Source organism: Salvelinus sp. IW2-2015, linkage group LG14, assembly GCF_002910315.2.
Source record: "Salvelinus sp. IW2-2015 linkage group LG14, ASM291031v2, whole genome shotgun sequence".
Taxonomy (NCBI): domain Eukaryota; kingdom Metazoa; phylum Chordata; class Actinopteri; order Salmoniformes; family Salmonidae; genus Salvelinus; species Salvelinus sp. IW2-2015.
Genome location: NC_036854.1, coordinates 9,086,631 through 9,098,322, shown reverse-complemented (window position 1 = coordinate 9,098,322; position 11,692 = coordinate 9,086,631).

Sequence of the window (11,692 nt, the reverse complement as noted above, 5' to 3'; positions counted from 1 at the left end):
GGATCAGATAGCAGAGCATCCCTTTGAGGAGTACTGTATGCAGTATCTGATCAGACAGACAGACGACTACAGTCTGCTCCCCTGCAGGAAGGAGCCGTGGAACAGCCACATGCCTTAGCGCTCCACATGCTATCTGTGGGGAAGAGAGACAGAGAGACAACGAGAGAGAGAGAGAGAGATAGAGATTGGATATTGTGTGTGAGAGAGAGACAGTGTATTGAAGTGAGAGTGTTAGAGAGAGAGAAAGAGAGAGACAGACAGACAGACAGCGAGAGTAGGAAAGAGAGAGAGAGACAGACAGACTGACAGAGCGAGACAGACAGGCAGACTGACAGACAGACAGATCGAGAGAGAGAGAGAGAGGATAGAGAAAGAGAGAGAAAGAGAGAGAAAGAGAGAAAGAGAGAGAGAGAGAGAGAGAGAGAAAGGGGAAGGTGCAAAAATATAGAAACCAGATAATTGGTAGAAGAAAAAAATATGCTGCTCATAGAAAATTCCAGCACGTTTATCGTGGCAAAGCCTGTGTTTTAGTGCATGAGTGTGTGCTGCCGGGGTACAGAGCGCATACTGCCCCCCCACCACTCCACCCCAACCTGCTACACGCCCCCCTCTCTCACCGATCCCCCCCACAACAGGGCATGGGCTGCCGTGACGTCACCCATTCCCACACGCTGTGATTGGTTGGCGAGAGGAGGGAAATGGATTGTTCCTGCAGCCCACTGAGAGAGAAAGAGAGAGAGAGCGATGCTGAGAGAAGCCGGTGCTGCACTGCATACTGACACACATGCACACACACTTTCTCCCACACACACTCACACACACTCCCCCTGATACGCAAGCTGCTTAGGATGCAGGATAAACACTGACAGGGAAAACTAAGATTGGGTGAACAGCCTGTTTGACTGCTGAGGAACACAGAAGACAACAGGACAAGAGGAAGAGGAGGTTACTACCTTCATCCCTGCGGTGTCATACAGCAACAGTTTCACTGCTGTCATCTGGACATCCAACAAGGGCCAGCTTCCAGAGAGAGGGGACATTGAAGACACTCCTTCCCAAAAAGGGAGCGGTAGCAAGAGCAGGACGAAGGGTGATTGTACCCCCTCCTTAGAGATTTTTTGACATTCCCTGTGGATGTCCTCTCCACGTCCCCATGAAGGTGGGGGGGGTTCTAGGAGAAGTCTGGATCACAAGATGGCACAGAGATCAGGAGGAGACGGCACCCTGAATAAGAAAACGTCCCTCAACCTGGTCACGGGGTTCTTTCACTACCTCCGTGGTAAGTTGGGGAAAAGTGTGTGTGTGTGTTGGGGAAAAGCTTGTGTGTGTGTGTGTGTGTGTGTGTGTGTGTGTGTGTGTGTGTGTGTGTGTGTGTGTGTGTGTGTGTGTGTGTGTGTAATGTGTGTGTGTGTGTGTGTGGTGTGTGTGTGGTGTGTTGTGTGCGTGTGCGTGTGCGTGTGCGTGTGCGTGCGCCGTGTGTTTGTGTGTGTGTGTGTGTGTTGTGTGTGTGTGTGTGTGTTGTGTGTGTTGTATGAGAGAGTGAGAGCATTTGCATTCGCCTTCCTATTTAGCCTTTCAGGCAGGAACACTGGTGGGGTAGCGTGTGTAAAGGGGGCGTTTACTCCTCGGTAGGGGGGCATATAGAGGTCGCTCATCCTGTGCCTGCAGCAGGTGAACCAGGCATAATGAGCAGATGAACCGCGCCTTTGGCTGTGTCACAGTTCACTGAACTCTCTGCCTATCTATCTGTCTACTTGTCTGTCTAAACAGCAGTCTGTCAGTTTGTCTGTCTGTCTACCTGTGTTCTGCTGTTCGGCTGTCAGTCTGTCTGTCAGTCTGTCTGTCTGTCTGTCTGAAAGGAGATCCAACTCCAGTCACATTATAGTCAATCAGCAGACAACTGCCCCAGATTATAGTGTTCGTCATATGGTTGTTTCACTAAGGTCGCTTTCCCCTTTGGGGTCAGGGAGGGGAGAGTGGGACTGGGATAAGGCGAATGATAATTACAATACTGGCTAATCAAGTGTTGTCAAAATGCTGTTGTGAGGGTTTGTTGCAGAGAAAGGCTTTTCCTTTGTGTTATTGAATGGAAATATGTATGTATGTGAGAGAGTGTAGTGGTGTGGTGTGAGAGAGTGTAGTGTGTATGTATGTGAGAGAGTGTAAGTGTGTGGTGTGTGTGTGTGTGTGTGTGTGTGTGTTGTTGTGTGGTGGTGTGGTGTGTGTGTGTGGTGTTTGTGTGTGTGTGTGTGTGTGTGGTGTGTGTGTGTGTGTGTGTGTGTTGTGTGTGTGTGTGTGTGTGTGTGTGTGTGTGTGTGTGTGTGGTGTGTGGTGTTGTGTTGTGTGTGTGTGTGTGGTGTGTGTGTGTGTGTGTGGTGTGTGTGTGGTGTGTGTTGTGGTGTGTGTGTGTGAGAGAGTGTGTGTGTGTGTGTTGTGTGGGTGTGTTGTGTGTTGTGTGTGTGTGTGTGTGTGTGTGTGTGTGTGGTGTGTGGTGAGAGAGTGTAGTTTTTGTGTGTGTGTGTGTGGTGTGTGTGTGTGGTGTGTGTGTGTGTGTGTGTGTGTGTGTGTGTGTGTGTGTGTGTGTGTGTGTGTGTGTGTGTGTGTGTGTGTGTTGTGTGTGTGTGTGTGTGTGTGGAGAGAGAGAAGAGAGAGGAGAGGAGAGAGAGAGTGTAGTGTTTGTGGTGTGTGTGTGTGTGTGTGTGGTGTTGTGTGTGTGTGTGTGTGTGTGTGTGTTGTGTGTGTGTGTGTGTGTGTGTGTGTGTGTGTGTGTGTGTGTGTGTGTGTGTGTGTGTTGGTGTGTGTGAGAGAGAGAGAGAGAGAGAGAGAGTGTAGTGTTGTGTGTGTGTGTGTGTGTGTGTGTGTGTGTGTGTGTGTGTGTGGTGTGAGAGAGAGAGAGAGAGGAGTGTGTGTTTGTGTGTGTGTGTGTGTGGTGTGTGTGTGTGTGTGTGTGTGTGTGTGTGTGTGTGTGTGTGTGTGTGTGTGTGTGTGTGTGTGGTGTGTGTGTGTGTGTGTGAGAGAGAGAGAGAGAGAGAGAGTGTAGTGTGGGTGTGGTGTGGGTGTGGTGTGGGTGTGGGTGTGTGTGTGTGTGAGAGAGAGAGAGAGAGAGAGAGTGTAGTGTGGGTGTGGGTGTGGTGTGCAGTGTTTCCTCTAGGATGTTTTTCAGGGGGTGTCATTTAAAGCATGTCTCGGCAGAAATATATATATTTATTGCAGCGGTGGCAACAATTTAGCAGCGTGGGACAGAATATAGGGGAAACAGTGTGTGTGTGTGTGTGTGTGTGTGTGTGTGTGTGTGTGTTGTGTGTGTGTGTGTGTGTGTGTGTGTGTGTGTGCGCCGCTCAAAGTCCTCGTCCTGAGATTGGGGAGCTTTGCACCACATACACTCAGACCCCCACCAACAGTCCCCCTTTCTCTCACTCACTCACACACACACAGCCATTTTCATCTGTTACTCTCTCTCATCAAGTATTTTTGCCCTGATACGGACCTGATCAAACGATTAATCCCCAAAACCAGAACCTACTCTGTGACACGTGTGAGAATGTGGGACTGCATTATATATGAACACACTCTCTCCCTCCGTCCTACACCCCTCCCTCCCTCCTCCACCTCCTTCCCTCTTCCACCTCCCCCCTCCTTTTCCATCCCTCCTCCCGTCTGCATCTAGCTACATTAGTTAGTGACACACTAACCGACTTGTGTGTAATCAATCAGTCAGTGTGTTTCATTACGGCAGGCAGGCAGGCAGGCAGATAGGCAGGCAGGCAGGCAGGCAGGCAGGCAGGCAGGCAGGCAGGCAGGCAGGCAGGCAGGCAGGCAGGGGAAAGCACTGTGTCAGATGTCCTCTCTGGGTGATAAGGTGGTTATCTCAAGGATTTTTCTCACTGCTGCAGCTGGGGTGAAAGAAAGCTAGCTGTCACTTGTGTCAGTCAAAATGATATACATTGTGTGTTTTGGCTGGGGTGACTGGAATAAGATTGATATGTTTACTCAATGTAATATGTGCCAGTGTGATATAAATGGTTTTGTGGGTTGTTGGGCAACAAATCTGTGTAATTCTATAGGGACGATAAATTGCAGTGTACAGAGGCTTGCGAAAGTATTCACCCCCCTTGGCATTTTTCCTATTTTGTTGTCTTACAACCTGGAATTAAAATAGATTTTTGGGGGGTTTGTATCATTTGATTTACACAACATGCCTACCACTTTGATGATGCAAAATATTTTTTATTGTGAAACAAACAAGAAATAAGATTAAAAAAACAGAAAACTTGAGTGTGCATAACTATTCACCCCCCCAAAGTCAATACTTTGTAGAGACACCTTTTTGCAGCAATTACAGCTGCAAGTCTCTTGGGATATGTCTCTACAAGCTTGGCACATCTAGCCACTGGGATTTTTCAAGGCAAAACTGCTCCAGCTCCTTCAAGGCAAAACTGCTCCAGCTCCTTCAAGTTGGATGGGTTCCGCTATTGTACAGCAATCTTTAAGTCATACCACAGATTCTCAATTGGATTGAGGTCTGGGCTTTGACTAGGCCATTCCAAGACATTTAAATGTTTCCCCTTAAACCACTCAAGTGTTGCTTTAGCAGTATGCTTAGGGTCATTGTCCTGCTGGAAGGTGAACCTCGGTCCCAGTCTCAAATCTCTGGAAGATTGAAACAGGTTTCCCTCAAGAATTTCCCTGTATTTAGCGCCATCCATCATTCCTTCAATTTTGACCAGTTTCCCAGTCCCTGCAAATGAAAAACATCCCCACCGCATGATGCTGCCACCACCATGCTTCACTGTGGGGATGGGGTTCTCGGGGTGATGAGAGGTGTGGGGTTTGCGCCAGACATAGCGTTTTCCTTGATGGCCAAAAAGCAAMATTTTAGTCTCATCTGACCAAAGTACCTTCTTCCATATGTTTTGGGAGTCTCCCACATGCCTTTTGGCGAACACCAAACATGTTTGCTTATTTTTTTCTTTAAGCAATGGCTTTTTTTCTGGCCACTCTTCCGTAAAGCCCAGCTCTGTGGAGTTTACGGCTAAAATTGGTCCTATGGACAGATACTCCAATCTCCGCGGTGGAGCTTTGCAGCTCCTTCAGGGTTATCTTTGGTCTCTTTGTTACCTCTCTGATTAATGCCCTCCTTGCCTGGTCCGGGAGTTTTGGGGGTGGCCCTCTCTTGGCAGGTTTGTTGTGATTCCATCTTCTTTCCATTTTTTAATAATGGATTTAATGGTGCTCCGTCGGATGTTCAAAGTTTCTGATATTTTTTTATAACCCAGCCCTGATCTGTACTTCTCCACAACTTTGTCCCTGACCTGCTTGGAGAGCCCCTTGGTCTTCATAGTGCCGCTTGCTTGGTGGTGCACCTTGCTTAGTGGTGTTGCAGAGTCTGGGGCCTTTCAGAACAGGTGTATATATACTGAGATCATGTGACAGATCATGTGACACTTAGATTGCATGCAGGTGGACTTTATTTAACTATTTATTGAATGTGACTTCTGAAGGTAATTGGTTGCACCAGATCTTATTTAGGGGCTTCACAGCAAAGGGGGTGAATACACATGCACACACCACTGTTCCGTTTTTTTTTTAAATCATTTTTTTAAACAAATTATTTTTTTCTTTTTACTTCACATTTTTTTGACTATTTTGTGTACCGGTATGTCCATTACATGTAATCCGAGTAAAAATCTATTTAAATTACAGGTTGTAATGCAACAAAATAGGAAAAACGCCAAGGGGGATGAATGCTTTTGCAAGGCACTGTATGTATGGTGAATATCGAATGGAATATGATGTCCCATTAATGTATTGATATATGAGACAGTGTGAAAGTGATACACCGTTTTCTGCAGATTATTGTGGTGTGAGTCTGTCTGATTCTATAATGATGGATGAAATACAGTTTACTCCGATGAATCTTCTAGTAACATGACGTTCAAACAGCATTCTCCTTCTTCTTCCTCTTCTTCTCCATCTTCTTCTTCTTCATTCTCATTCTTCTTCTTGTCCTTCTTCTTCTCCTTCTTCTTCCTCTTCTTCTCCTTCTTCTTCTTCTTCATTCTCATTCTTCTTCTTCTCCTTCTTCTTGTTCTCCTTCTTCTTGTTCTTCTTCTTCTCGTTCTTCTTCTCATTCTCCTTCTTCTCATTCTTCTTCTCCTTCTCCTTCTCTTCTTCTTCTCCTTCTTCTCCTTCTTCTTCTTCTCATTCTCCTCCTTCTTCTTCTTCTCCTTCTTCTTCTTCTCCTTCTTCTCCTTCTTCTTCTTCTTCTCATTCTCCTTCTCATTCTCCTTCTTCTTCTTCTTCTCTTCTCCTCTTCTCTCCTTCTTCTCCTTCTCCTCTCCTCCTCTTCTCCTCCTTCTCTCCTTCTTCTTCTTCTCCTTCTTCTTCTTCTCCTTCTCTTCTTCTTCTTCTTCTTCTCTTCTCCTTCTTCTTTCTTCTTCTTCTTCTACTTCTTCTTCTCATTCTCTTCTTCTTCTTCTTCTACTTCTTCTTCCTCTCTCTCCCTTCTTCTTCTTCTTCTTCTTCTTCTTCTCTCTTTCTTCTTCTTCTTCTTCTCTTCTCCTCTTCTCTTCTTCTTCTTCTCTTCTCTCTTCTCTCCTTCTTCTTCTTCTTCTTCTTCTTCTACTTCTTCTTCTCATTCTCCTTCTTCTTCTCCTTCTTCTTCTTTATTTTTATTTTTATTTTTCTTCTTACTTTCTCCCCCTCTCTCTTTCTCTCTCCCTCTATCGCTGTTAGTCTGTCTTTCTCTCAGAGTGAGGAACCCTGCAGCGATTTATGCTTTGTTCTAATTTAAGTGGATTAGATTTTTAAGGGACATTGTCAGTAGTATTGATTGTGCCTTTGCTAATAGATTTTTATCGCTGGGACCATAACAAACTGTGCCCTTCACTCCCAAGTAAATACGCACAACACACGACTTTATGTGCTTTTATGATAGGTGATCAACATACCGAACAGGCAGAGATATAGTTGGGGGCTTGTTGTGAAATGCAAGAATTAGACCTTCTTGTTCTCCTTCTTCTTCCTCTTCTTCTCCAACAAAATAGGAGAAGAAGTCACTCATGATCCATTTTTATCATAAAAGGTCATCCTTTTAAAAAGCCACACGGTTATCAATCAGCTTGACGAGGGGATACAAGTAGGTTGGTTAAAATGCCATCTGAATGTCAGGTCTATTCTCATGGAGCAAAGTACAGTAGAGCAGAGGCAGCTAACCACTTAGAGACATTAGGCATAGCAATGCCCTGAATATGGAAGTTGTTAATCAGAGTCATCATCCATCAATAAGGCCTAACTCAAGCCCTGTTCATAACAGTGGTACGGTACAGTTAGAAGAAAGGATGTCCATTCTGTTTGTCTACAAAGCATGTGACCATGATGTTTCTGATTTTCAGATGAGCAAGAGGCAGTGCAGAAGAGGACGTTCACTAAATGGATCAATTCCCACTTGGCAAAGGTAAGAGTCTGTCTTACTGTCTGTCTGTCTGTCTGTCTGGCAGGCCTTTCTGGTCATTGTTGTGTTTACACTAAAAGGACTGTAAAGATTTAGACCCCCCCATCTGACCAAAACAGGCAGAAATGTCAGGTGGTCTTTTCAAATAGCACTTACACTAAAAGGGGTATTATCATCATTTTCACAGTATTATTCCAACCTCATAGTGTGGAAATATATATAAAACACAGGAAAACACGTTTTCACTGCACTGTGCCTTTAAAAGTATTAGGCTAACCAGTCATGAGACTTGGTTGCGCCACCCCCTAGATCACATGTATGCACAGCACACACTACTGTTCCTTCTCACCTGACCTTACATCAGATCGCCTGTGGATAGCTTTCAGTCTTATATCATACAAAAGTAATTATAGCTTTTTGCGTTCAACAAAAGCAATTTCTGCTTTTTCCCCTCCAGTACAGTGTACTAAATTAGGATCTGTATCATCTCATATTTATGACGTTTTCCATCTCTGCAGGCTATACTGTAGACAAGGTTTGGGCTCAGAGATTGGGGCTAAAACAGAACCCTACACCTCCTTTGCAATTAATTTGGATTGTTCTGCATAAGAGCTCAAATCCTTCATTTGCCTTCCTATTAGGCTTAGCCTACCATTTAAGCAACAGTGTTTCTGTAACCTAAACAATTACAGTTGGCGCAGCCGCATGCTTTGGTCCGTCATGTGCATGTAATTATAGTATTATAACGTATTAGGCTCCTCAATTTAACCCATTACTGCTTGAAGAGCATGTCGGGGAGCGAGTGGACAAGGCGACTGCGGCACAGCGCCACGCAATTAAACGCTATTTCAATCCGAGCCGCCGCCGCTCTCAAGGTTTCCAATTTGATTACGACAGTGGCCGCATTCATCTGCGGCGAAGCAGAGCAGAAAATTCATTTGAGGAGGCAGTCTGCAGGGAATAAACCTTGACATGATATTAAATATCAGATATCAGGACCTTTGCAGCAGAAAATTACTCACCACCAAAATATTTAAATGTCCTGGATGTGTTATAGCGTTTAAAGTAAAGACCTAATAATTTATTTATCGCACTTTATCCCCAGACAGCAAATAGATTAAAGATGTCCTCCAGCTATTTTTAATATCCAAAATATAAATACAGTACACATACGAAAATAAGTACACACACTAAAGGATAAAAAATGTGTTCTGAGGAAAATTGTATTTTTTAAACACAACTGAAAACTTCAAGGGCATTCGAGGAGTTGGTCTGCCAGAGATTTTTCATATTGTCCCCCCCACTTGCTTCAGGAACAATAGAGGAACAATAGAGAACAGAAGACAAAAGAGGGAAGCCCCCCCTTCCTCACCCACCTGTGCAATGTCACGAGGATACCTGGACCACCTAGTGGGATGTGGCTTTTGTTATGTAAATCAGGTGAATGAGCTGAATAGGAGACTGGAGTAGGACTTTAAAGTCATGTAGGGTTGTGCTTTATGCCCTGCTTCTGGGCTACATTCATGTCATATTAACAACCTAATTTGATCCTAATCACCAACCTGAAACTATGTGGATGATATCTCATCAAACCTTCTGGAACGGTGTTGATCCCTCATCAAAGCACTGGGGAAGATAGGGAATCAGGCAGGACTACCTGACATAGTTTGCTCTTTACGATTAAACTCGACATGTTTGATTTAGGCTACCTCCTCTATTCTGGAATGATTATATCGCTGCTCTGTGCTCTGTCTAAATAGCTTTTAAATTCTTAAAGGTAATTGCTTAGCTTTTTTTCTGACTCGTCTCCTGTTGATTAAACCCCCCCCCCCCCCCCGCCTCCCACCATCCCTTCTTCATGCCTATTTAACCTCTTCCTCCTTGAGCATGACGTTACCGTAGCGACCGATGGCAGCATGTAGGCCTATTTGTCTTAGTGGATTGCTTTGTGTCAGGTTGGTAAACGGGTTGGTAAACAGAAATGGCGCAAAGACCGTGTTGAACATAGGGCGTGTCTCTATGAGGTTGCCTTGTTGAGGGAAATAATTAGGCCTGTGGTGAAGTGCTGTTGGCTGAAACCTAGCTGACTTAACTCTACTCCATGGTGAAGGAAGTTTCTGATCAACTCCACCAACGAAGTGGAGCAGCGACCAGGCTTTGTGGAATTCATCTCTGACTACATCAATTCGGCCAAGGTCAATACTTTAAAAAAATTACAATTATGAAACGCCCACCTTGTATCTATGTTTGTCCTCTGTAGTTGCGTGGCTTTCTTTGTTTGCTGAAATCCATAATTTTTCAATAAACGTCAATCAAGTACAACCACCGACTGTTCCCTTGTTGAGATTTAATTGGCACATTTGCACTGAGTTGCCATCTTAGAGCAACAGCAATGAGCAAACAGTCAGTGGTTCAATTTGATGAATGTTTATTGTAAAAGTASGGCCTCCCGAGTGGCGCAGTGGTCTAAGGCTCTGCATCGCTGGCAGGGATGTTCYTGTCCCATCGCGCACTAGTGACTCCTGTGGCGGGCTGGGTGCAATGCACGCTGACCTGGTCGCCAGGTGTACGGTGTTTCCTCTGACACATTGGTATGACTGGCTTCTGGGTTAAGTAGGCATTGTGTCAGGAAGCCGTGCGGCTTGGCTGGGATGAGACAAGACTGTAACTACCAATTGGGCAGAAAAAAAAGGTAACATTTTTTGGGGGGGAAAAAGGTATTTCAGCAAACAAAGGCATGCAACTACAGAGGACAAACAGAGGTACAAAGTAAGCATTTCCTAATGACATTTTTTTTWAAGTATTGACCTTGGGCGAATCAATGTAGTCGGAGCTGAATTCCACAAAGCCTGTCCCTGCTCCACTCTGTTGGTGAAGTTCATCAAAATGTATGTAGTTCTGTCCCTGAGCTGTTCTTGTCTATTGATATTCTGTATTATGTTTCATATTTTGTGTGGACCCCAGGAAGAGTAGCTGCTGCTTTTGCAACAGCTTATGGGGATCCTAATAAAATACCAAAATACCAAATCAGAAACTTCCTTCACCATAGAGTGAAGTTTAGTCAGCTAGCTAAAACCAAGCCTATGGGTTCCTCTATATATGTTTGCCTTTGAATGCCCTGCAGTAAAACAAACAAGTTGAATTTTTTTTWTTTTTTAAACCCCATGTAGAAAAATGTTGTGAGGCCCTAGCTAGGCTCGGCTCCCTTTTTAACTAGTCCCTTGGAAAGAGAGAGAGAGGCAAGCTAGCTGAGCTAGTGGGTTAAGCACAGCTCTCCAGGGGTAGAGGGTCATTACCATAGTTATCTCAGGCCTTTAATTCTCAGCCTAAAGGTATGTGATTAATCGTTATAACGTAGGTAGGTGAGATAACGCTGGTATGGGGGATACACCCTCTCCTTCCCCCCTGCTTCCTTCCCCCTCCTGGGCCTACCCCTCCACAGGTAACAAAAGATGATTTCATATGAGCTCTGACAAAGGGGCAAAGATAGAAGAGCGCAGTTATAGAAAATATGAATGGTTTCCTATTACACAAGGTAATATACCGTCTTGTAATATACCGTCTTGTCTATACTGCAACTTTGTTGAACCAGCACCTACATAGCATAGTATGTATGACAGTATGATTTATTTTCAGTGCACATCCACATATGCAAAACCATCCCAAAGCAAGATCAGCCAGCATGGGTGAGCCAGGGAGAATGTATATAATATGCCTCTGCATGTTGCACAGAAGAATATGATTAAAGCACTCAGACTGAAGAGCTTTTAAGTTGTACTCAGCTACTCAGCAGAGAGAGTGAGAGTGAGAGAGAGAGAGAGAGAGAGAGAGAGAGAGAGAGAGAGAGAAGACCCTCATTTTCCATTTTGACAAATCCTCTGTGAGAAGGTTAGGGCTTAATTATGGGCTGGCCAGTGTGAGCGGCACGGCAGGCTCATCATCTCTCAGCAAACAGCTGGGCTAGGCTAAACTAGCTGCATTAATCAGCAGCCAAGTGTTCCCAGAGATTACTGCAAAGCCCCACTGACCATTGTAAACACTTTTTTCACCCTGTCTCTTATTCTTTCTTTCTTCTCTCAGACGTTATGGCACACAACTCGTCCCAACCCCCTTCCTCATCCCACATAACTTATATTTTCAATATTTTACTTCTCTACTCCTGTATGTCTCTATCATCTTGTCTGTTTACTTCTCTACTCCTGTATGTCTCTATCATCTTGTCTGTTTACTTCTCTACTC